This window comes from Octopus bimaculoides, chromosome 4 (genome assembly GCF_046866305.1).
Source record: "Octopus bimaculoides isolate indiv1 chromosome 4, ASM4686630v1, whole genome shotgun sequence".
NCBI classification, from domain to species: domain Eukaryota; kingdom Metazoa; phylum Mollusca; class Cephalopoda; order Octopoda; family Octopodidae; genus Octopus; species Octopus bimaculoides.
Window position 1 is genome coordinate 96,423,517 of NC_142931.1, and position 24,551 is coordinate 96,448,067.

The 24,551-nt window shown below is 40.9% G+C and overlaps 1 protein-coding gene across 5 annotated transcripts in view; it reads right to left on the bottom strand.

The window, feature by feature from the left end:
* LOC106880551 (uncharacterized) overlaps positions 1 to 24,551 on the bottom strand; it is a 101,229-nt gene that overhangs the window by 60,416 nt on the left and 16,262 nt on the right. The window lies entirely within an intron of this gene.

The following is a 24,551-nucleotide window of genomic DNA, read 5'->3' on the forward strand; positions in this document are numbered from 1 at the left end:
TGTACATACTTTCTTGCTGTTGTGATTATAACACCTCGTTGTAAACAATGTTCCTTGTTTTCCCTTGTGGAGCATATACAAATAGGTTTTTTTTGCTGCCCACTCTTGAGCAGCCAACATACAGTTGTCCATGTGAGAAGCAGGGTTCTTCCAAGAGAAGACCAGCTACAGACAGTATTTGACCCTGAGATTTGTTTATGGACATGGCAAAAGTCACACGATGGGTGAATTGTAGTCTTCTGAATGTAAAAGGAATGTCTGCTCCTGATGGAGTAAGAGGAATTCTTGGAATAAAGACGTCATCCCCTTTTGCACATCCAGAAAGAATGGTAGCCTCGATAACGTGTGACATCATTTTCTTTATCACGAGTCGTGTTCCATTGCAATGTCTTGGTGGTTCCAGATTGCGGAGCAGCATAACAGGCGTTCCAACTTTAAGTGATAATATGTGGGGAGGTAGTCTTGGAGGCTCCAACGAATTGAGAAATTCAGGAGGATAGTTCACCACTTCATTTGTATCTGAAACTGTATCAACAGACTTGTAAGTTTGAAGATTGCTGGGAAGAGAATGCATCAGTGTTGATTAATTTTTGTAACAGCTACGTTTTTTGGAGCTAATATTGCTCTTTCACATAGCCAATTGTGATTTTGGTAGTTTTGTTTAAAGTTGGGAAAGACTTTGTGTTTGAGGTCATCTCCAGAATTAACAACAGAACAAAATGGCCGGAGGTCTGCAACGAAATAATTTTACTCAACACTTTGCAAGTGAATCAGTGGAGGCAAAGATGCGTCTCATTTACTTGACAATTTATGCACCACATTGCAGAAATCACAATATAAGTATATCTGAAAGGGTAGTCTTACACTGTTGTACCATTGAATTACAAATAATGCTCATCTGTTATGTTCGGGTTAAAATTTCATCAACATCAAAAATATATGAATTTTCATGGGAGCTATGGCCGTTATGCAAAGAATATAATTTCCAAATTTCATAAAGATCCATTCAGTACTTTTGACGTAGTTTTGGATAAGAAAACAAATGACTAATGTGTATGTTTGTGTGCATGTGTATGTGTGTGTGATGGGTGTATATATGTATAGATATCTGTATACATGTATATATGTATATATGTGTACATATTACATGTACATCTATATATATATATATACATCTACACATATGTATACATATACATGTATGCATATAGATCTATATATATATATATATATATATACATATACATATACGTGTACATATACATCTACATCTCTCTCTCTCTTTCTCTCTCTCTATATCTATACATATACGTGTACATATACATCTATATGTATACATATACATCTCTCTCTCTATATATATATATATCTATACATATACATCTATATGTATACATATACATCTCTCTCTCTCTCTCTTTCTCTCTCTCTCTCTCTCTGAAAGTATCTGTCATTACAGTATCGAAATGGTGTACATATACATCTATATGTATACATATACATCTATCTCTCTCTCTCTCTCTTTCTGTCTCTCTCTTTCTGTCTTTCTCTCTCTGTGAAAGTATCTGTCATTACAGTATCGAAATGTGATTGTTTCAGTTAGTGGAATAGTTTCATTTTTAAAGTGAAAGTATTTGACATGAGTGTTTTTGTTTCACTTTTGACACGTAATACTTAAATAGTGGAAGAGATATTATGTTGCCGTGTGCTCGAACTCTGCAAGAAGTAAAAAATTTTTTTTTACTAAAACACAACTGGAACCCTAAGTAAGGCATGTGTAAAATTTGAATGAAATTGGTTGCGTAGTTCTCGAGTTTTAGGGATTCACACAGACAGACACACATTCTCATTTTTATATATATAGATTATTTATTTATTACAGACACAGGAGTGGCTGTGTGGTAAGTAGCTTGCTTACCAACCACATGGTCCTGGGTTCAGTCCCACTGCATGGTGCCTTGGGCAAGTGTCTTCTACTATAGCCTCGGGCCAACCAAAGCCTTGTGAGTGGATTTGGAAACTGAAAGAAGCCCATCGTATATATATATATATATCATCATCATCATCGTCATTTAACGTCCGTTTTCCATGCTAGCATGGGTTGGACGATTTGACTGAGGACTGGTGAAACCAGATGGCTACACCAGGCTCCAATCTGATTTGGCAGAGTTTCTACAGCTGGATGCCCTTCCTAACGCCAACCACTCCAAGAGTGTAGTGGGTGCTTTTACGTGCCACCGGCACGAAGGCCAGTCAGGAGGTACTGGCAACGGCCACGCTCAAAATGGTGTATTTTATGTGCCACCCGCACAAGAGCAAGTCCAGGGGCACTGGCAACGATCTCGCTCGAAAGTCCTTACACATGCCACGGGCACAAGTGCCAGAAAGGCGACGCTGGGCACAGGTGCCAGCCCGATTTAGCTTTCGCTTGCCCCGATAAGTCTTCGCAAGCTGAGTTGCGTGTCCAACGAAGGAGACGACATTGGCATGGGTGCCAGTCGTCGAATTTAGTTTGGTTTCGATTTCACTTGCCTCAACAGGTCTTCGCAAGCGGAGTGTAGTGTCCAATGAAGGAAAGGTACGCATAAGCGGGTTGGCTACACCTCTGGCAGAGGCCTTGGATTTAGGTATCACTTGGCTTGCCGGGTCTTCTCACGCACAGCATATTTCCAAAGGTCTCGGTCAGAAGTCATCGCCTCAGTGAGACCCAATGTTCGAAGGTCTTGCCTTAACACCTCAGCCCAGGTCTTCCTGGGTCTACCTCTTCCACGGGTTCACTCAACTGTTAGGGTGTGGTACTTTTTCATGCAGCTATCCTCGTCCATTCTCGCCACATGTCCATACCAGCGCAATCGTCTCTCTTGCACAACACAAATGATGCTTCTTAGGTTCAACTTTTCTCTCAAGATACTTACACTCTGTCAGGTATGCACACTGACATTACTCATCCATCGAAGCATACTGCCTTCATTCCTTGTGAGCTTACACATGTCCTCAGCAGTTACAGCCCATGTTTCACTGCCATGTAGCATGGCTATTCGTACACATGCATCATACAGTCTGCCTTTTACTCTGAGTGAGAGTCCTTTTGTCGCCAGCAGAGGTAAGAGCTCTCTGAACTTTGCCCAGGCTATTCTTATTCTAGCAGCTACACTTTCAGCGCACCCACCCCCACTACTAATTTGGTCACCCAGATAGCGGAAGCTATCAACTACCTCTAGTTTTTCTCCCTGGAATGAGACAGAAGTTGTTTCCTGTTTGTTTACAGTGTTTATTGCACCTGAACATCTGCCACATACAAAAACTAACTTCCTAGTTAACCTGCCTTTGATATTGCTGCACCTCTTATGTGTCCATAGCTTGCACCGGGTACATCTTATAGAGTTACTACCTACACCTTTTCTACATATTGAGCAGGGCCATCTACCTGAAGGGGTTTGTGTTTTATCTACCTTCCTACTTATTAGGACTTTGGTTTTAGCTAGGTTGATTCTAAGGCCCTTCGATTCTAGTCCTTGCTTCCACACCTGAAACTTCTCCTCTAGTTCTGATAGTGACTCAGCAATTAGTGCAAGGTCATCAGCATAGAAGAGCTCCCAGGGGCATCCTGACTTGAATTCCTCTGTTATCGCCTGGAGGACTATGATAAATAGGAGGGGGCTGAGGACAGAACCTTGGTGGACCCCTACCTCTACATATATATATATGTGTTTGTGCCCCCCCCCCACTATCGCATGACAACCGGTGTTGGTGTGTTTACATCCCCATACCTTAGCGGTTCAGTACAAGAGCCCAATAGAATAAGTACTAGGCTTACAAAGAATAAGTCCTGGGGTTGATTTGTTCGACTGAAGGTGGTGTTCCAGCATGGCCGCAGTCAAATGACTGAAACAAGTAAAAGAATAATATCTACTTTCATAAGCTAATTATTTAAATTGACCCTTCAATATAAAACTTCCTAAATCTCTCTCTTTCTCTCAGCCTTCATTCTTCCTTAATTGTAATTTTCTAAATGGAATCTCTTCTTGGCTACATATTTTTTGTACCATCCATCCAATTAGCCTTTGCTTTTTCGCAGTGTGCCCACCCATTCCCACCACCAATACCGGATATCTCTCTCTTCTCCCACCACCATTAACAGATATCTCTCTTCTCTCATTGGAAACCCTCTCCCTGATTTGTGGTATCTTCTACCATACCTGAAATCTCCTCTCTCTCTCCCAAGACAAATGCAACTAGTTTAGCTGCCCACCTACTTAATTAGCTTTCATCTTGACTCGAAATTTGTCAACGAACTACTCGGTAATTTCCATGGATGTTTTGAAAGGAAAGGGAAAGCTAATGGGCTATACGTGCGTGCTTGTTCCATGTGTGTGTGTGTGTGTGTGTGTGTGTGTGGATGTGTGCATGCTCATACTAATGGGCGTGCTTGTTCCTCTCTTCTCTCACAGGAAACCCCCTCCCTCACTGGTAGTATCCTCTATCATACTTGCAATTTCCTCTCCCAGGACAAATGCAACAAGTTTAGCTGCCCACCTACTTAATCAAACATTGACATATTGATATTCATATTCTTATCCTCTCTCTTCTTCTTCTCTTTTATCTATCTTTATTGATTTACTTATATCTGCAACTCCAGGAATGCTTAAATTTACGCTTTTACGACGTCCATAATGCTTTTACTTACAGCGCCGCTAACACCTACTCCTACCCCCAGTAGGGGCAACAATCTTAACACACTTGAACGTTTGAATGATGACAGGTCAAAAGTGAGAACAGGTGTAGCATGTCTATCAAACGAAAACAAAACCCTTCTTTTCAGGCACTGAATAATATCTCCCCTCCCCATGTAGGCATACTGAAAGGTAGGTCTAGTGAGATTGTAAAAATGCTTGAACAGAGACGTGTTGATGTATGCTGCATACAAGAGGTAAGGTGGAAAGGAGCTTCAGCCAGGGTCCTCATAGGCAAGGTACATAGGTATAAAATCTTCTGGGAAGGTAACAGTGCTGGAGAAGGGGTGTAGGCATACTCCTTGCAGAGAAATTGGTGGATAAAGTCAGGGTATGTGATAGAGTGCTTAAGCTCAGGTTAGTCCTGCAGAACAGCACACCTACAATTATCTCTGCCTACGCCCCACAAGTGGGCCAACCAAACGATCAGAAGGACCACTTTTATGACACCCTTCTACAGGCCACCTCAAACACGAGTGGCAATGACCTCATGTTTGTGAGTGGAGATTTTAATGGGCATGTCGGACAGCAATCCGGTATCTTCCATGGTGTTCGTGGGAGCCATGGAATCAGTTCCCAAAACAAAGACGGAACTAGGCTACTGGGGTTCTGTGATGCATGCTACCTTTTAATCTATAATACTAAGTTCAGGAAGCCAGACAGATACCTGATAATCTATCAATCAAGCAACTCTACTAGCCAGATTGGTTTCATCCTCACCAGACAGCGGGATGCAGGGTTGCTCTTAAATACAAAGACCCTCCTGGTGAAGAATGTACCCCCCCCCCCCCACTCCCCAGCATAGACTAGTTATTAGCGACTTTAGACTCGAGGCTAGAAGGATGCCAAAAAGCAGATGAATCCAGAAAAGAAAGATTTGGAAACTAAAGAACCCTTTACATGGTTAGATATTTAGGGACATCCTCATTGAGAAATTTGATGAGAGGGAAGAGGAGTTACAGACTTCGGACATAGAGAGTAACTGGAAATTCCTACAGGACAGCTTACTGAGCACCGCAGACAAAATCTGTGGCTAGTGCAAAGTCCCTTCCAGACCTAGAGTAACGTGGTGGTGGAATAATACGGTAGACAAAGCCATTAGAGCAAAGAAACAGGCCTGGAAAGCCTGGAAGAGTGGAGGTAGCAGGGAACTGTGACAGATAGCAAGAAGGGAGGCTGAGCGACAGGTATACATAGCCAAGGGAGAAGCAGAAAAGATGTTTGCCAATGTTCAGCAACATGAGGACCAATGAACTGAAGTATTTTGGATTGTAAGACAGTGTGTGAGAGAAAATTGTGATGTCACAGGAGAGAAATGTGTCTGCCTGGATAATGATGCACTTGCTTTTAATGATTCTGAAAAGAAAGAGGCTTGTGCCAAGTAGAAGCACCACTGATGCTATATTCCTGGTACAGCAACTGCAGGAGAAATACCTAGCCAAAGATAAACCCCTATATTTGGCTTTTGTTGACTTGGAGAAAGCCTTTGACAAGGTCCCCTGATCCCTTATTTGGTGGGTGATGCGGAAACTGGGGATTGATGAGTGATTAATAAGAGCTGTACAGGGATGCCGTTCGTAATGAGTATAGCGAAGAATTCCGAGTAGAGGTAGGTGTTCACCAAGGATGAGCCCTCAGGCCCCTCTTATTCATCATAGTCCTCCAGGCAATAACAGAGGAATTCAAGACGGGCTGCCCCTGGGAGCTCCTCTATGCTGATGACCTTGCTCTAATAGCAGAGTCACTACCAGAACTACAGAAGAAATTTCAGGTGTTGAAGCAAGGTTTAGAATCGAAGGGCTTTAGAGTCAATGTTGCAAAAACCAAAGTCCTGGTAAGTAGGAAGGTGAACACATCACACACCCCTTCAGGTAGATGGCCCTGCTCAATCTGTAGAAAAGGTGTAAGTAGAAACTCCATAAGATGTACTCAGTATAAGATATGGATGCATAAGAGGTGCAGCAACATCAAAAGAAGGTTAACTGGGAAGATAGCTTTTGTGTGCAGCAGATGCACAGGGGCAATAAACACTGCAGATGCTCAGAAAACTGATTCCATCACATGCCAGGGGGAGAAACTAGAAGTAGTGGATAGCCTCTGCTACCTAGGTGACTAAGTCTGTAGTGGAAGTGGATGCTCAGAGAGCATTGCCACTAGAATAAGAATAGCCTGGACTAAGTTCAGAAAGCTCCTACTCCTACTGGTGACAAAGGGCCTCTCACTCAGAGTGAAAGGTAGATTGTACAATGCAAGCATGCGAACTGCCATGCTTCACAGCAGCGAAACATGGGCTGTGACTGCTGAACACATGCATAGGCTCAAAAGAAATGAAACTAGTATGATCTGCTGGATGTGTAATGTCAGTGTGCACACACGACAGAGTGTAAGCGCCCTAAGAGAAATATTTGACATAAGAAGCATCAGATGTGGTGTGCAAAAAAGATGACTGCGCCGGTATGGTCATGTGCTATGTATGGATGAAGAGAACTGTGTGAGAAAGTGTTACTCCCTAACAATGGAAGGAATCCATGGAAGAAAGAGACCCAGGAAGAAATGGGATGAGGTGGTAAAGCAGAAGCAATGGCGAAAGACTGAGACCCTGGCAAGGAAAGTGAGATCACAGCCATAGCCTACATCAGTGTCGCATAACCAGCCCATTTAAAAAGTATCTTTGAATCTAGTTCTATTTTTAAGAGATGAGGAATTATGTACATTATTTACATTTGACGGATATTTGTCCTCATCTTGTTTGTTGTTAATACGTTTCGGCTGATATATCCTCCAGCCTTCATCAGGTGTCTTGGGGTAATTTCGAACCTGGGTTCTCATTCCTAAGGTATTTTTCGATGTTATTATTATTATTATTATTATTATTCAGGTCACTGCCTGGAATCGAACTTGGAATCTTGGGGTTAGTAGCCCATGCTCTTAACCACTACACCATATGCCCATGGGCAATTATAGAGTGAATTTTAGTGTTTATAAATCTAATATTTTCCTATCCTTCCTTAATACCGGTTCCCATATGCTATTCATATCTGCACTCAGTCTGCTTAGGAGGTTGTGTCCTAGCATATGTGCTGCTTTTAGTTTTCATATTTTCCAGTGGTATTCTCTGTCTATTATTTTAACTTCATCCCACAGGGGAAGGTGGTCTCCATTTTTCCATACATGATCAGCTATACCTGATTTATCAATATCTCCTTGATTGAGAAGACCTGGCAAGGAAAGTGAGATCACAACCATAGCCTACACAGCTTTGCAATGTTTGTCTACCCTTATCTTGAGGGGGCGACATGTTTTGCCTTTGATTCCAACTACAGCTGCATGGGATGGAGTATACGCAGTCTTTGGTCATATTCTCTTCTATTGTTGGTTTTACTCGAAGGAGATATTTGCGAAGTGTTGTATTACTCTTGAATACTGTCTTGATGTCATATGGGCTGCATATCTTTGGTATCTTTTCAGAGAGGCCTTTCACATAGGGTAGACAAACTGTGGACAGTTTATTGGTTTCATCCTCTCTTTTCTTTATAATTGGAGTGGATAGTATGTTTTTGGGGTAGTTGTTGCTTAATAGACTGTTACTTAGCTTGATCATTTCTTCGTGGTGGGTATCATAATCGCTACTTATATTCTTTGCTTGATGTTTTAGGCATTGAGCAATCCCTCTCTTTACACTGTATGGATGGTGGGAATTGAAGTAGAAGTATTGCCCAGTGAAGGTCGGCTTGCAGTATACGGATGTCCTGAATCCATATTTGGTGTGTGTTATTAATACATCCAGGAATGCTAGCTGATGGTCTTTTTCCTTTTCCATTGTAAACTGTATGGATGGCTTTATTTAGTTTACATGATATAAGAGCACTTGGACATCTTCCCTGGTGGATCCAGAGTATAAAGGTGTCATCAACATATCACAGCCATAGGGTTGGTTTTAGTGATGTTGATCCTAAAGCCAAATTCTCAAAGTATTCCATGTATATATTGGCTATTATCGGTGATAATGGCAAACCCATAGCTAAACCCTCTTCTTGTCGATATATATCAGTGTCCATACTGAAGCAGGTAGTTTCTAGACAAAAGGTTAACATTTCCATCAGGTTTCTTATTGGTATACTAATGCGTTCTTTTAGATGGATGTCTGTCACTAGTTTTTCTTGAATCACCGATAGTGCTTCATCAGTTGGGACTTTGGTGAACAAACTTATCACATCTAGACTCACCATCTGGTTGGATTCAATGGGGATATCATTGATCAATTCTGTGAAGTGGGTTGAATTCTTCATGTACGATGTTGACTTTCCTGCTAATGGACTGATTATATCCACAAGGAAGCGGCTCAGTGGATGACATGCTGAACCTCTACAGCTCACTATAGGTCTTAATGGAATACCATCCTTGTGAATCTCAGGGAGACCGTACATGTGTGGTAGCTTACTATAGTGTTGAGTCAGTTGTCTGTACTTCATTGATGTAAAGTGATCCTTGCTCTTGATCAAGATCTCTGACAACTTCCTCTCTGTTTTCAGAGTTGGATCTTTCTTTTCTTTGCTGTAGCTACCATCACTTATAAGACTTGCCAATTTTTCAGAGTATATCAGCCAAAACATTGTGTTAACAACAAACAAGACGAGGACAAATATCTGTCAAATGTAAATAATGTAAATACCTATTGAAAAGATCTATTGAGTCAAGTAAATCAAAATCAAATGGAAATTGTAGTTGTGGCTGTTACCAGTGCTGGTGGCATGCAATAAATGCCATTCATTCATGCATGGTTCACTACCAGAGATGCCCGACTGGTTCCCGTGCCGGTGGCACGTAAAAAGCACCATTCCAGCGTGGTCGATACCAGCCCCCCCACCCACTGGTTCCTGTGCTGGTGGCACATAAAAAGTACCATCCAAACGTGGCTGATGCCAGTGCTGCCTGACTGGCTCCTGTGCCAGTGGCGCGTAAAAAGGACCCACTACACTCTCAGAGTGGTTGGCATTAGGAAGGGCATCCAGCCGTAGAAACATTGCCAGATCAGATTGGAGCCTGGTGCGGTCAAACTGTCCAACCCATGCCAGCATGGAAAAACGGATGTTAAACGATGATGATGATGTTATTAGTATGTTATATCTAAGTATTAGATGAACAGCCAAAATAAATGCTAGGGACATTTTAAGTAGCATGCTGGAGTGACTTTTTTTTTCCATTGCATCTGTAAAGGTAACAAAGCCTGAAGTCTTGAGGCCTTATTTTTATGTTTATTATTTTTTTAAAAAATTTTTGGTTGTCAAAATTAGGGTGTGTCCTCGAGGATGAAGCGTCTATGACACCAGGAAATATGGTATGTAAGTTCCACATCTGCTATCTACACATTCTTTTATGCAGAATTCTGATTCATTCTCTGGTGGGAATTTTGCTTTTGTGAAGTTTTTTTTTGAGATTTATTTTGGTTGGTGCCTACTGTTTTGTAAGGGGCTTTTATCAATCAGATTTTTCATTTGGGGATTTTGTAGAAATATAGATAGGTTTGATTTTATGATATGAAAGATGTTGGCTACCCCAGGATTGTGCCCATTAATAAATGGAATCCTGTGTTCAGTAATTTTTTCCTTTGGAACATGCAACAACAACAACTTTAAATACTTAGAAAGTGGTTCCCATATAAAATTCAAGAGCAGATTCTCATTCAAATAAATGCAGATATGAACTGCAAGGATAATTACATTGGCGAAACAAACAATTGCCTCTGCCAATGTGCAAAAATCTACAAACAACACATCCAACAAGAAGAATTGTGCAAGATTCCACTGAGCAAGCATCTAGTAATATGTGGTGAAGGAAAGTTCAAAATCTTTCCCTTTTGCAAATGTTCAAGAGATTACCCAAAATTCTGAAAAGCAATGGAGCTACACTTCATCAAAAAATTCTCTCCAAAATTAAATGCTTGAAAGAGAAGCAGAGGAACTACATTTTTATTATTATTTTTTTAATAGTAATGATGATAGCTGAAGAGAAAACATTTATATTACACTATTACAGTTGTTTCTGAATGTAGCTCTAATGTTAATAGCGTGATACTCATCTCTATAAATGATCGGATATGTATATAACATTGGGATTTTGACAACTGTTGGTCTTGTAGAACTTACACCCATGAAAGAATACCAGAACCATTTTGATTAGGAAAGATATCTAATGTAGCTACTTGGCAAAGTAATTCATGAAAAAGATCTTCTTTGAATTATCTTATCCAAGCAAGCAAGAAAAAGAAAGGTAAATCCTAGAAAAGGATGAAAGATACTCAAAAAAATATATTTAAGCAGGCCCTGCTTTATTATATAATTTAGCTTCCAGCTAAATATACATACAAAACTCATTTACGATGTTTGATTAAATGTACATAGGGAATAGATTGAATTATAAACAGTACCAAATTATTTTTTTATATTCTGACTTTATTTTCCTAATTTATGAATATTGTACTAATATTTAATATTTATTTAAGCAAAACATGGAATTACACAGAAAATGACACTTGACTATACAAGTGTAAAGGAATATACATTTTCATAGGACTTTGAACTCTTTTTTATTTTTCAGTGATGACTGCACCCTCCCCTCTTTTCTTATTTTTTCCATGGTACTTCCCAAACTTGACATCTTTGATAGGTCATCAGCCCTTGTGAGAAAATGTGTTTATTTACAAATATGTTGATAGGTATACAATAAAAAAAATGAGAAAGAAAAATGCTTTGTAATGAAAATTTCAATAAACTGACCACATCAAATTGAAAAGAAACCTCTCTCTATATATCTATCTGTCCGTCTGTCTATCTATCTATCTACCCTTTCCCCATCCTTTATCATTTTTTCTTTTCTTTCTTGATTGTCCTCAAACCTCTCCCTCTGTCTCGCCACACTCTTTGCTTACTTTCTCTCTCTCCCCTTTCCCCCATAAAACAAAAACGATATTCTCCTCTTCTAAACAAAGCAAAAAAGCATCTGATTCATAAAAATTAACAATGAAACACTGTTTTTACCATGAAAGTGCTAATAAAGAATTAGAATTAGAATTAGAAAGTGCTAATAAAGAATTCTGACTGCCTTCATTTTCTCAATATACAATATCTGTACACCACTTCAAACATTCTATACATACATGCACAAACACACACATATATTATCATTATCACTGTTTTAATGTCCATTTTTCCATGCTCACATAGGTCAACCAGAATTTGTTGAGGTGGATTTTCTACAATTGGATGCATTTCCTGTCCCTAACCCTCACTTGTTTCCATATGAGGTAATATTTACCCATGACAAGGGAAGTTTCACAGAGTATTGGAAACAAAAGACATTACTTGCATTACGGTAACACACACACAAGCTGCTTTCAGTTTCTGTCTATCAAATCTATTCACAAGGCTTTGGTCAGGGTTACAGTAGAAGAGACTTGCCGAAGGTGCCATGTAATAAAACTGAACCTGGTACCAAGTGGTTAGGAAATAAACTTCTTATCACATATCCATGCCTGCACCTATATGTGTATAGATATACACACACACACACATATATACATATACACACACGTATATACATATACACACACACATATACACATTTATGCATATATATATACTATGTAGATAGGGTTACAATCCAAGCAATGGTAAATAATAATACCAAAATTTTTTTCCAATATCCTATTTTGATATATATATATATATATATATATATATATATATATATATTAAATGGATCAAGAGTCCTCAAGTTATAGCTCATACAGCCAGTTTATCAAATTCTGTGGTATATATATTTCTCTATATCTTCCTTGGATGGGATGCTGGTCCATTTGCAGGATTACTCATTTTTTGCCAGCTGAGTGGACTGGAGCAATGTAAAATGAAGTGTCTTGCTCAAGGAACACAATGCATTGCCCAGTCCAGGAACTGAAATCACAAACTTATGATCATGAGTGGAACACACTAACCACTAACCCACACTCACACATCAGAGTTGTGTACAGGAAATAAAATTCCAACATAGTCTGAGTTTCATGTTTTATTTTTGTGTGCTTTACAGTTTCACAATATTACATATGATAATACCATATTATGATAATACAAGTACTTTCATGGTTTCTGCAATCTTCAGATTTATGCTGTAGCAGTATTAAGCAACTTTTTTTCATAATTGATAACTGTAGTGAAATGCCTGAATTTGTCCTTTAAATACCTTCCAATACTGGATTTGTACTATGAAGAGCACAACAATAGTGTACTATGAAGAGCACAACGCACCACCTAGTTTAGGAATTGAAACCACAGTCTCGTGATTGTGAATGCAACACTCTAACTACTAGGCCATGCATCCTCACTTAATAATAATAATAATGGTTACAAATTTTGGCACAAGGCCAGCAATTTTGAGAGAGTCAATTATAGCAACATAGCTCTCTACCGATACTTATCTTATTGACCCCAAAAGGATGAAAGATAAAGTCAACCTCAGTGGAACTGGAACTCAAAATACAAAAACAGATGAAATGCCACTAAGCATTTTGCCCAGCATGCTAATGATTTTGCCAGCTTGCCACCTTTGAGGATGATAACAACAACAATTATTATTATTATCACTATTATTATTGTGAAAGTCTTGCACAAAAAGAGTACAAGCGTAGACACGACAAGGCAGCCCAAAACCTCCACTGGCTACTATGCTGTAAGTATGGATATGAGGTTACGGGTACTTGGTACCAACATACACCGGAAAAGGTAATGGATGAAAATGGAAAAGCAAAAATCTTCTGGAACTTTGACTTCCCGACAGACAAGGTATTAGAACACTGAAATCCACATATGGTAACCTTTAGGAGGGACAAACAAGAGTGCCTAATAACTGATGTAGCTGTGCCAGGAGATCAACATGTCATCATGAAAGAAAGAGAAAAGGCAGATAAATATGGAGGCCTGAGAATTGAGATCGCTAAGATATGACAGCTACAAGAGTCAAACAAAGGTTATCCCTATTGTCATTGGTGAATTAGGTTCAATACTACTCAATCTGAAAAAACATCTGAAAACTTTAGAAATACCCTACAATCTAGGTGTATTGCAAAAGTCAGCATTACTTGGAACTTAATGCATATTGCATAAAGTACTGCCTGCCTGAGGTCCTTGTGGCTTGACAAACAGTAGACACAATATCTTCAATCAACAACCTCACAATATTGTATACTGTGTGATGTCTATAATAATAATAATAATAATAATAATAATAATAATAATAATAATAATAATGATTTCTTTTATTTGCCACCAGGGTGAAAGATGAGGGGGGGGGACACAATACAAAGACAGATATAAAGTGTGGGGGATTTACATATAATGGAATAATAAAAAAGGAAGAGTATACACAGCATATATTTGAAGAAGGAAAGTATACATAGTATATAGCACAAGAAGAAAAAAAAAGAAAGAAAAAATGTGATAGTAATTGGGGTCCTCCTGAACCAGGACAACCTCTAGAGATAATTGAAGAATCCCACCATCCAAGATCACTCTGTATACCAAGGACAACTCCTGAACTCCTTTCCTCCTACTCACAGGTCTACACTTAGAGTGGTACCATCCACTCTTGCTATTTTTGCAACTTTCACCCATCTTTTGATAAATTCACTTAAGGACAGCACCTCCCTCTCCACCCCCACTTTTCTTTTAAAATCAAACTTGTAACAGTCAATGAGGACTTTATCAAAGAGAAAGGTTTCTGTCCTCATTCCTTGTCCACCAGACAATCTCTTTTGCTCCAACCTAATCAAGCAGTAACTGGGGCAAGGCATGATGGTCAGAGGATAAATGATGACAGAGGCAATGTAGGCATTCACCACATCTGCCTGACCTTTCAGGGACAACTTCCTCTCTGCCAATTTCTGGGTAAGACAGGCCACCCTGTTTGTCACCTTATCCCAGTTCTTATCCACCTGGAGGTTGGAACCAAACCAGACCCTGAGCAGTTTAACTGGTCTGTCAGTCTTCAATCATTCAATGGCATCGATCAACCTTTCCAAGTCCCCAGTTGCAATCCTACTGACTTGTCAGCATTAATTTTGGCATCTGCAACCAACTCATATTCCTTTACAATGGTGATGTCATTTGCTTATGCTGACACTGCCCTCCCGAGTCCAATTTCAAAAGGGATGCTTCTTAACCATTTCAACTTCTGCAACAGCAGCTTGAGAGCTGGCACATACAGAAGAGGTGACAGCGAGCAGCCTTGATGGACCAAATGTCTGATATAAAACAGTTCCAATAGGTGGCCATTTACTTTGATCACCGAGCAGGTGCCACTGTGTATTGCAGCAATCAACTGGTTGCTTTTAGGGCAGATTTCAAGTAGCGATGGTTGACCCTATCGAAAGCTTTCAACTGATCTAGATTGGTCAGGGCCCCACCGAAGCCAACTTTCGTTCCAGTCCTCTCAACAATGTATTGCATAAGGTGGAGGTTGTCATGGCTAGACCTGCTTGGGTTTGCACAGGTTTGTGCCTCCCCGACCAGACTACCAATGACATGTACCAACCTTTCTGCCAACACTTTGGCCACAATCTTAAACTCTGTGTTTAGCAGAGTTATGGGCCAAAAATTCCCTAGCACATTTCCATTGTTGGCATCCTTTCTCAGCAGTGTTACCTAACCCCAGCTAACAGCACTAGGAATTCTCCCATCTGCTGCCAGTTACTGTAGACATCTGCCAAAAGGCTGCTAAACAAATCTGGCATGAAAACATAAAATTCATAGGGCAGACCATCCAAACCAGGCAATTTGCAACTTGTGCAATTGCTCATCACCTTCTGTATTTCAGTGGCTGTAATCAGCTTTTTGCAGAATCTTGTGTCCGTTACCAAGAGCTGTGGTAGGCCGTCCAGGTACGAAGTAAAGTTTGCTATGGTTGATGACACCCTCCCCAAACAGCCATGCAAAGTGCTGCTGGAAAGCCACACACATCTACTCAGAACCAAGTAGCATGTCCTGATCTATCAAAGACCTGATTGTGGTTTTGTTTCAATGTTACATCTACCATTTGGGCCTGTTGGACAGCTTTAGTTCCTTTGTGGTTTAGCACATGGGCCTTACCTCTGAAAACACACCTTTTGTGTTTCACCCCAAAGAAATGGTCAAAGGCCATTCTCATCACTGACATATTGGTTGCAATGCCTTTACTAATAGCCTCTTCTAGTTTGCTAACTAGTTCTCTCTCTAATCAATTTTTTCTTTTACTAAATCTATTGCTAAACGCTATTGATTCTACTCTAATCGCTCTCTTCAGGGCAATCCACCACCAGTTGTTGCTCCTGTCAACTGCTGCTTAACTAGTTCACTAATCCAGTCTCTGTAGTCTTTGCGTACCAGTAAGGCTGCATTCAACTGCCAGTAACCAGGTTCCTGTCTAAAGGTCCTATCTAAATTGACCATTCATATCACAAATTTGTGACCAATTAAAATGTGGACACATTTCGCTTACAGTCTGAAGAATATTCCTGTTTTTGAAGTTCCATAATTGGTTGTTTCTGTGATGTCATGCTGTTGATGATGATATTGCTGTTTTTGTTTTTGTGGGAGTGGTTGTGAATTGGGTTGCAGTTGTGGATTTTGTGTATCTTTTTGCTGAGTTCTTGGAGTGGGGCTATGTACTCTCTTCCTCTTTTGTCAGTGATTCATTGTTCAATCAGTTCTTCTTTCTCCATGTCATTGCTGTTGATGACATTTGGGAGGCAGAGCATTCAGGAGAAGTTTGCTTTTCTATAGCAAGTGAGGGTAGACTCCTTCTTTGACTTGGTGTGGGTGTAGGAGTTTTGAACATGTCATGATTTTGTGAATGTGGTGTTTGTAATGTTGGCAGCAGTGGGAATTTAGTTTTTCTTGTTTCAGGGTAGAAAGCCTTTAAGTGAGCCACAGATCTACATATGTGGCATTTTGGCTTTCTACCCTCCACTAACACTGAGAGGTGAGTACCATCCAGGAGGTTGATTAGATCAGGCAGCTGATTGATTATAGGCTTGCTTACATTGTAAGGTCAATTCCATACCTATACCTGACCAGTTTTGTTTAGGTATTTTCTTGACCTCCAAGATCTCTTCTTGTAAAAGCCTACCAAGACAGTGGCCACTAACCAGGTGATGGCTATTTCTGGTGGCATGTTCAACAGCCTAACCATAGCAAGGCGTTGGCCGCAAAAGCTGGGGATTAAGAAGAAGTTTTTATTCCTCAAAGTCGTTGCAGAATGACACCTGGTTTCTTCTTCAGTCCCAAATCTAACCTCAATAGTTCCAAACTTCTTCCCTCAAGTGATGTGGGTCTTCTGTTCCCACATGTACCCAAGGCATTTTTGTATTTGGCTCTCAGAAGCATTTCCCACCCAGCGTGATTAAATCACGCTGGGTGGGAACAGCAGTATGTGACTATGCATCTCAGGATATTGTCAATCATGTCAGGTGGAGGGTTTAGGGCTACTCTTCTCCCATTCCTTTCAACAATTTTCCTGACCATTTTCAAATTTCCTTTATCTATGCAGAAATCTTCTAAATAATCCAGAATCCTTGTCCGGTACCTGATTGATCCCATTTGTAGTCATGGAATTTGAAGGTGGCTGTAGAAAATTTAGTAACATTAATAAATAGTTTATCCTTATCTAATACAAGCTGAAGTTAACAAATTCACCATTCAAAATAGTTTCAAAGGCAGAGGTAATAATAATAAGTTCTACTCAAGAATTTTAAAATCAATAGCATGAGACCTTTTGGTTTTCTCTTCTCTAAAATTCCAGCCTTTATTTAGTATTCCTGTTGTTTTAGATTGATGTATAGATGTATGTATACTGTAAATTGTTAATAGCATCATCATCATCGTCGTTTAACGTCCGCTTTCGATGCTAGCATGGGTTGGACAATTTGACCGAGGACTGGTGAACCAGATGGATACACCAGGCTCCAATCTGATTTGGCAGAGTTTCTACAGCTGGATCCCCTTCCTAACGCCAACCACACCGAGAGTGTAGTGGATGCTTTTACGTGCCACCAGCACGAAGGCCAGTCAGGCAGTACTGGCAATGGCCACGCTCGAAATGGTGTATTTTATGTGCCACCTGCACAGGAGCCAGTCCAGTGGCACTGGCAATGATCTCGTTCGAATGTCTTTTCACGTGCCACCAGCACAAGTGCCAGGAAGGTGACGTTGGTAACAATCAAGCTCAAATGGTGCTATTTATGGGCTACTGGCACGGAAGCCAGACAGCTGCTCTGGCAACAATCATGCTCGGATGGTGCTCTTAGTGCTCCACTGGTACAGGTGCCATCACGATTTCGCTTTCACTTGCCTCAACAGGTTTTCGCAAGCTGAGTTTAGTGTTCATTGGAGTTGGCATGGGTACCAGTCGTCAAATTTAGTTCGATTTCGATTTCACTTGCCTCAACAGGTCTTCGCAAACGGAGTTTAGTGTCCAATGAAGGAATGGTATGCATAAGTGGACCGGCTACATCCCTGGCAGAGGCCTTGGATTTTGGTTTCACTTGGCTTGCCGGGTCTTCTCACGCACAGCATATTTCCAAAGGTCTCGGTCACAAGTCATTGCTTCGGTGAGGCCTAATGTTTGGAGGCCGTGCTTCACCACCTCATCCCAGGTCTTCCTGGGCCTACCTCTTCCACAGGTTCCCTCAACCGCTAGGGTGTGGCACTTTTTCACACAGCTATCCTCATCCATTCTCGCCACATGACCATACCAGTGCAATCATCTCTCTTGCACACCACAACTGATGCTTCTTAGGTTCAACTTTTCTCTCAAGATACTTACACTCTGTCGGGTATGCACACTGACATTACACATCCATCGGAGTATACTGGCTTCATTCCTTGCAAGCTTACGCATGTCCTCAGCAGTCACGGTCCATGTTTCACTGCCATGTAGCATGGCTGTTCGTACACATGCGTCATACAGTCTGCCTTTTACTCTGAGTGAGAGGCCCTTTGTCACCAGCAGAGGTAAGAGCTCTCTGAACTTTGCCCAGGCTATTCTTATTCTAGCAGCTACACTTTCAGCGCACCCACCCCCACTACTAACTTGGTTACCCAGATAGCGGAAGCTATCAACTACGTCTAGTTTTTCTTCCTGGAATGTGACAGAAGTTGTTTTCTGCACATTTTCAGTGTTTATTGCTCCTGAACATCTGCCACATACAAAAACTAACTTCCTAGTTAACCTTCTTTTGATATTGCTGCACCTCTTATGTGTCTATAGCTTGCACTGGGTACATCTTATTGAGTTTCTACCTACACCTTTTCTACAGATCAAGCAGGGCCATCTAGCTGAAGGGGTTTGTGTTTTGTCTACCTCCCTACTTATTAGGACTTTGGTTTTAGCTAGGTTGACTCTAAGGCCCTTCGATTCTAGTCCTTGCTTCCACACCTGAAACTTCTCCTCTAGTTCTGATAGTGACTCAGCAATTAGTGCAAGGTCATCAGCATAGAGGAACTCCCAGGGGCTTCCTGTCTTGAATTCCTCTGTTATTGCCTGGAGGACTATGATAAATAGGAGGGGGCTGAGGACTAAACCTTGGCGGACCCCTACCTCTACCTGGAATTCTTCACTGTACTTGTTGCCAACCCTTGCCTTACTGACAGTATCGCTGTACATGGCTTGCACAGCTCTCACTAACCACTCATCTATCCCTAGTTTCCTCATTGACCACCAGATAAGGGATAGGGGGACCCTGTCAAAGGCTTTCTCCATGTCAACAAAAGCCAGGTACAGAGGTTTATCTTTGGATAGGTATTTCTCCTGCAGCTGTCTTACCAGAAATATAGCATCAGTGGTGCTTTTCCCTGGCACGAACCCAAACTGCATCTCATCTAAACTGACTCTCTCTCTAATTAGTTGGGCTATGATTCTCTCCGTGACCTTCATTACCTGGTCCAACAACTTGATACCTCACCTATATATATGTGTATAATATATAATATATATATTATAAAAGTATGTTAGTGTTTGATTTCGTTATCCATCAGTTTCTATTAAGATAGAAATGCGAGTAAAATTAAGAATAGAGAAACAGAAACAAAACTTTGGAAACACCCTAAAGGTTTCCCTTTAGGGTGTTTCCAAAGTTTAACTAAGACTTGAAAGTGAATGTAAGATCGTAATCATGTAAAGTAAAGTAAATATAACAAATAATCCAAAATCCTTGTCCGGTACTGGATCGATCCCAAAATCTAATCAGTTTGTGCTAGTTACGAGGCCAAACATCCCTGAAAGTTTCATCCAAATCCACGGACAAACAAACAAACAAAAAACACAACTAAAAACAATACCTCTGCCTTCGCTAAGGTTGAGGTAATAGTAATAATAATAATAATGTGCCAATTATTGTTGGGACCTTGAGGACAGTGAAGAGGTATTGAGAGGAATATAAAGGAAATGTGAATAGAGTGCTCAGCAGAGCTGTTGCAAAAAGTTTGCCTCTTTAGCATGGCTAGAATTATCAGGAAAGTATTAGATAGTTGAAGAGAACAAATAGCATGATACTATAGGCTGCATGCAGCAAGCTCACTACTCATGCAAAATTTCAGGAGTTCCAACAAAAGAATAATAATGATAACAGTAAGGGTAAGAGTAGTAATAATAATAAATGATAATATTACCAACAATAATAATAATCATAACAACAATACTGATTTTATCTAAATGTAATTTTACAAAACAATTCTAAGAAATTTTAATAGTAATATTAAATTCATTTAAGGCAAGAACCCTGTTTATACTATTAGGTGTTTCTCAACATCTGAATACAGACAAATCCTTTACAGATGATTGACTGATGAAAATGTTTCTATGAATGAGCACTGTCAATGTCAACTATGTTGGTGTGTTCACCAAATCAAGGTGTCTAAGTCACTTGCTGATTAGTTAAAATGTTCCTATGACTAAGACAGTGACAATATCAACTGGGTTGGCATGTTCACCAAACTGTGGCATCTAAGCCATGCATTAATTTGTTAAAATACAATCCATAAGGTTCAGTCTGCTGAAACCTATTGGAAAGCATCTGATGGACAAATTCAGTCATTTCACTAGTTATTAAATGTAAAACACAGAAGTTGGTTAATACTGCTACAAAATAAACCTGAGGATTGCAACAGAAGACATGAAAGTACTTGTATTATCATATGTCATCATCATTTAACATCTGCTTTCCATGCTGGATTGGGTTAGACGTTTAACTGGAACTGGTAAGCCAGAGGGCTGCACCAGATTCCAGTTTGATTTGGTATGGTTCAAATGGCTAGATGATCTTCCTAATGCCAAGAATGTAATTGTAAGACTGTAAAGCATGTAAAAATCTCATAAAACATGAAACTCAAAATATTTTAGAAATTTATTGACTGTTTTATCCTCTCCCATAAATACTTCTAAAGAGTTCACGCCACCTCCACTCCTACTTAGGGTTTATCTCCTCCTATGTAAGGTAGTGATCATATAGTGCAAAAATATGGTAGTGTAGTGTATGCAGGTTGAATTGAAGGTTATTGCTTGTTTATGAATTATGTCAAATGAGAGCTTTCTTTTCAGGTACATGATGCTGCTGTCCCCCGCCCCAGGGTCTCACGGGCCCATACCTCCCACACCCTCAGGGTTGGCACTTTCAACGTCGGCACACTGAAAGGTAGGTCTGGTGTGATTGTTGAGATGCTTGAATGGAGATGTGTCGATATCTGCTGCTTCCAAGAAGTAAGGTGGAGAGGAGGTTCCGCTAGGTTTCTCACAGGCAAAGAACACAGGTGCAAGATTTTCTGGGCAGGAAACACACACGGAGTTGGGGGCGTGGGTATACTTCTAGTGGAGAAATGGGTGGATAAGGTAATCGAGGTAGTCAGAACATGCGATAGAATACTTAAGATTAGATTAGTCCTTCATCATGGGTTAGCCAGGGCTACTTGATGGACAGAAAGACTGATTTTATGACACCCTCTTGCAGACTACGTCTTTGACGAATGACAGGGACCATCTCTTTGTTTTGTGACTGGTGACTTCAATGGACATGTTGGACAACACCATGGCGTACATGGAGGCTATGGTTTTGGCTCGTGCAATGAGAAGGGAACCAGGCTGCTGCAGTTCTGCGATGCAAATGTCCTTATGGTTTGCAATACTAACTTCAGGAAACCTGCCAGTCAACTAGTCACCTACCATTCTGACAGACACACTAGCCAAATTGACTACATCCTTGCCAGAAAAAGGGAAAGATGGCTGCTTATAAATGCCAAAACCTTCCCAGATGAAGAATGTACCCCACAACTTAGACTAGTAGTTAGTGACTTCAGGATCAGGGCTAAGTGGTTGCCCAGAAGACGACCAGAATGGAGGAGAAGGGTCTGGAAGCTAAAAGATCCTGCGGATGGACAGAGATTTAGAGACATATTACTTGAAGCCTTTGATGAAATCGAAGGGGATATAGCTTCACACAATGTAGAAGACAACTGGAGGTTTCTACGGGACAACCTGTTGAGGGCCACTGATCAAATCTGTGGCTGGTGCAAAGTCCCCTCTCGACCCAAAATAACGTGGTGGTGGAACAATGTTGTTGACAGGGCTATTAGAGAAAAGAAACAAGCTTGGAAGAACTGGAAGAACGGTGGTAGCAAGGAATTGTATCAGACTGCCAGAAGGGAAGCTAAGAGACAGGATTATTTTGCTAGAGGGGCGAAGCAGATAAGAAAAAAATTTGCCAATGTTCTGCGCTGTGAGGACCAAAGACTTGAGGTGTTTCGTGTTGCAAGACAGTATGTGAGAGAGAATCGTGATGTCGTAGGAGAGAAATGTGTCCACATGGATGATGGTTCACTTGCACTAAACATGGCTGCAAAGAGAGAGGTTTGGAGACGCCACTATGAAAGGTTGCTCAATAAAGAGAATGAATGGGAGAAAGAGAGTCTGCCAAATGTTGACCCAACAGAGGGACCAGCTATTCAAGTTGACAGTACCATGGTAGATAAAGCAATTAAGAGTATGAAGACAGGGAAAGCCCCTGGCCCATCAGGAATCACTGCAGAGATGCTCAAAATATCTGGCAGTGTCGGCTATAGCCTAGTCACCTGTATAGTTAACCAGGTAATACACAAAAGAGTCATACCCAGTGACTGGTGTAGCAGCACCTTAGTCAACTGCTACAAAGGTAAAGGTGACGCTTTAGATACAAATAATTACAGAAGTATTAAGTTGTTGGATCAGGTAATGAAAGTCACGGAGAGGGTCATAGCCCAACTAATTAGGCAGAGGGTCAGTTTAGATGAGATGTAGTTTGGGTTCATGCCAGGGAAAAGCACCACTGATACTATATTTCTGGTAAGACAGCTGCAGGAGAAATACTTAGCCAAAGATAAACCTCTGTACCTCGCCTTCGTCGACATGGAGAAAGCCTTTGACAAGGTTCCCTGATCCCCTATCTGGTGGTCAATGAGGAAACTAGGGATAGACAAATGGTTAGTGAGAGCTGTGTGAGCCATGTACAGGGATACTGTCAGTAAGGTGAGGGTTGGCAACGAATACAGTGAAGAATTCCTGGTAGAGGTAGGGGTCCACCAAGGTCCAGTCCTCAGCCCCCTCCTTTTTATCATAGTCCTCCAGGCAATAACAGAGGAATTCAAGACAGGATGCCCCTGGGAGCTCCTCTATGCTGATGACCTTGCACTAATTGCTGAGTCACTATCAGAACTAGAGGAGAAGTTTCAGGTGTGGAAGCAAGGATTAGAATCGAAGGGCTTTAGAGTCAACCTAGCTAAAACCACAGTCCTAATAAGTAGGAAGGTAGACAAACCACAAACCCCTTCAGGTAGATGGCCCTGCTTGATCTGTAGAAAAGGCATAAGCAGAAACTCTATAAGATGTACCCAGTGTAAGCTATGGACATATAAGAGGTGCAGCAATATCAAAGGAAGGCTAACTAGCAAGATAGTTTTTGTATGTGGCAGATGTTCAGGAGCAATAAACACTGAAAATGTGCAGAAAACAACTTCTGCCACATTCCAGGGAGAAAAACTAAAAGTAGTTGATAGCTTCCGTTACCTAGGTGACCAAGTCAGTAACTGGGGAGGGTACGCTGAAAGTGTAGCTGCTAGAATAAGAATAACCTGGGCAAAGTTCAGAGAGCTCTTACCTTTGCTGGTGTCAAAGGGCCTCTCGTTCAGAGTAAAAGGCAGACTGTATGACGCATGTGTACGAACAGCCATGCTACATGGCAGTGAAACATGGACCGTGACTGCTGAGGACATACGTAAGCTTGCAAGAAATGAAGCCAGTTTGCTCCAATGGATGTGCAATGTCAGTGTGCATACTCGACAGGGTGTAAGTACCTTGAGAGGACCTAAGAAGCATCAGTTGTGGTGTGCAAGAGAGACAATTGCATTGGTATGGTCATGTGGTGAGATGAGGATAACTGTGTGAAAAAGTGCCACACCCTAGCGGTTGAGGGAACCTGTGGAAGAGGTAGACCCAGGAAGACCTGGGATGAGGTGGTGAAGCACAACCTTTGAACATTAGGCCTCAACGACTAGTGACCAAGACATTTGAAAATATGCTGTACGCGAGAAGACCCAGCAAACCAAGTGAGACCATAATCCAAGGCCTCTGCCAGGTGTGTAGCGAGCCCACTTATTCGTACCTTTACTTCATTGGACACTAAAGTCTACTTGTGAAGACCTATTGAGGCAAGTGAAATCGAAATCGAACCAAATTCAACGACTAGCACCCATGCCAACCTTTCCTTCA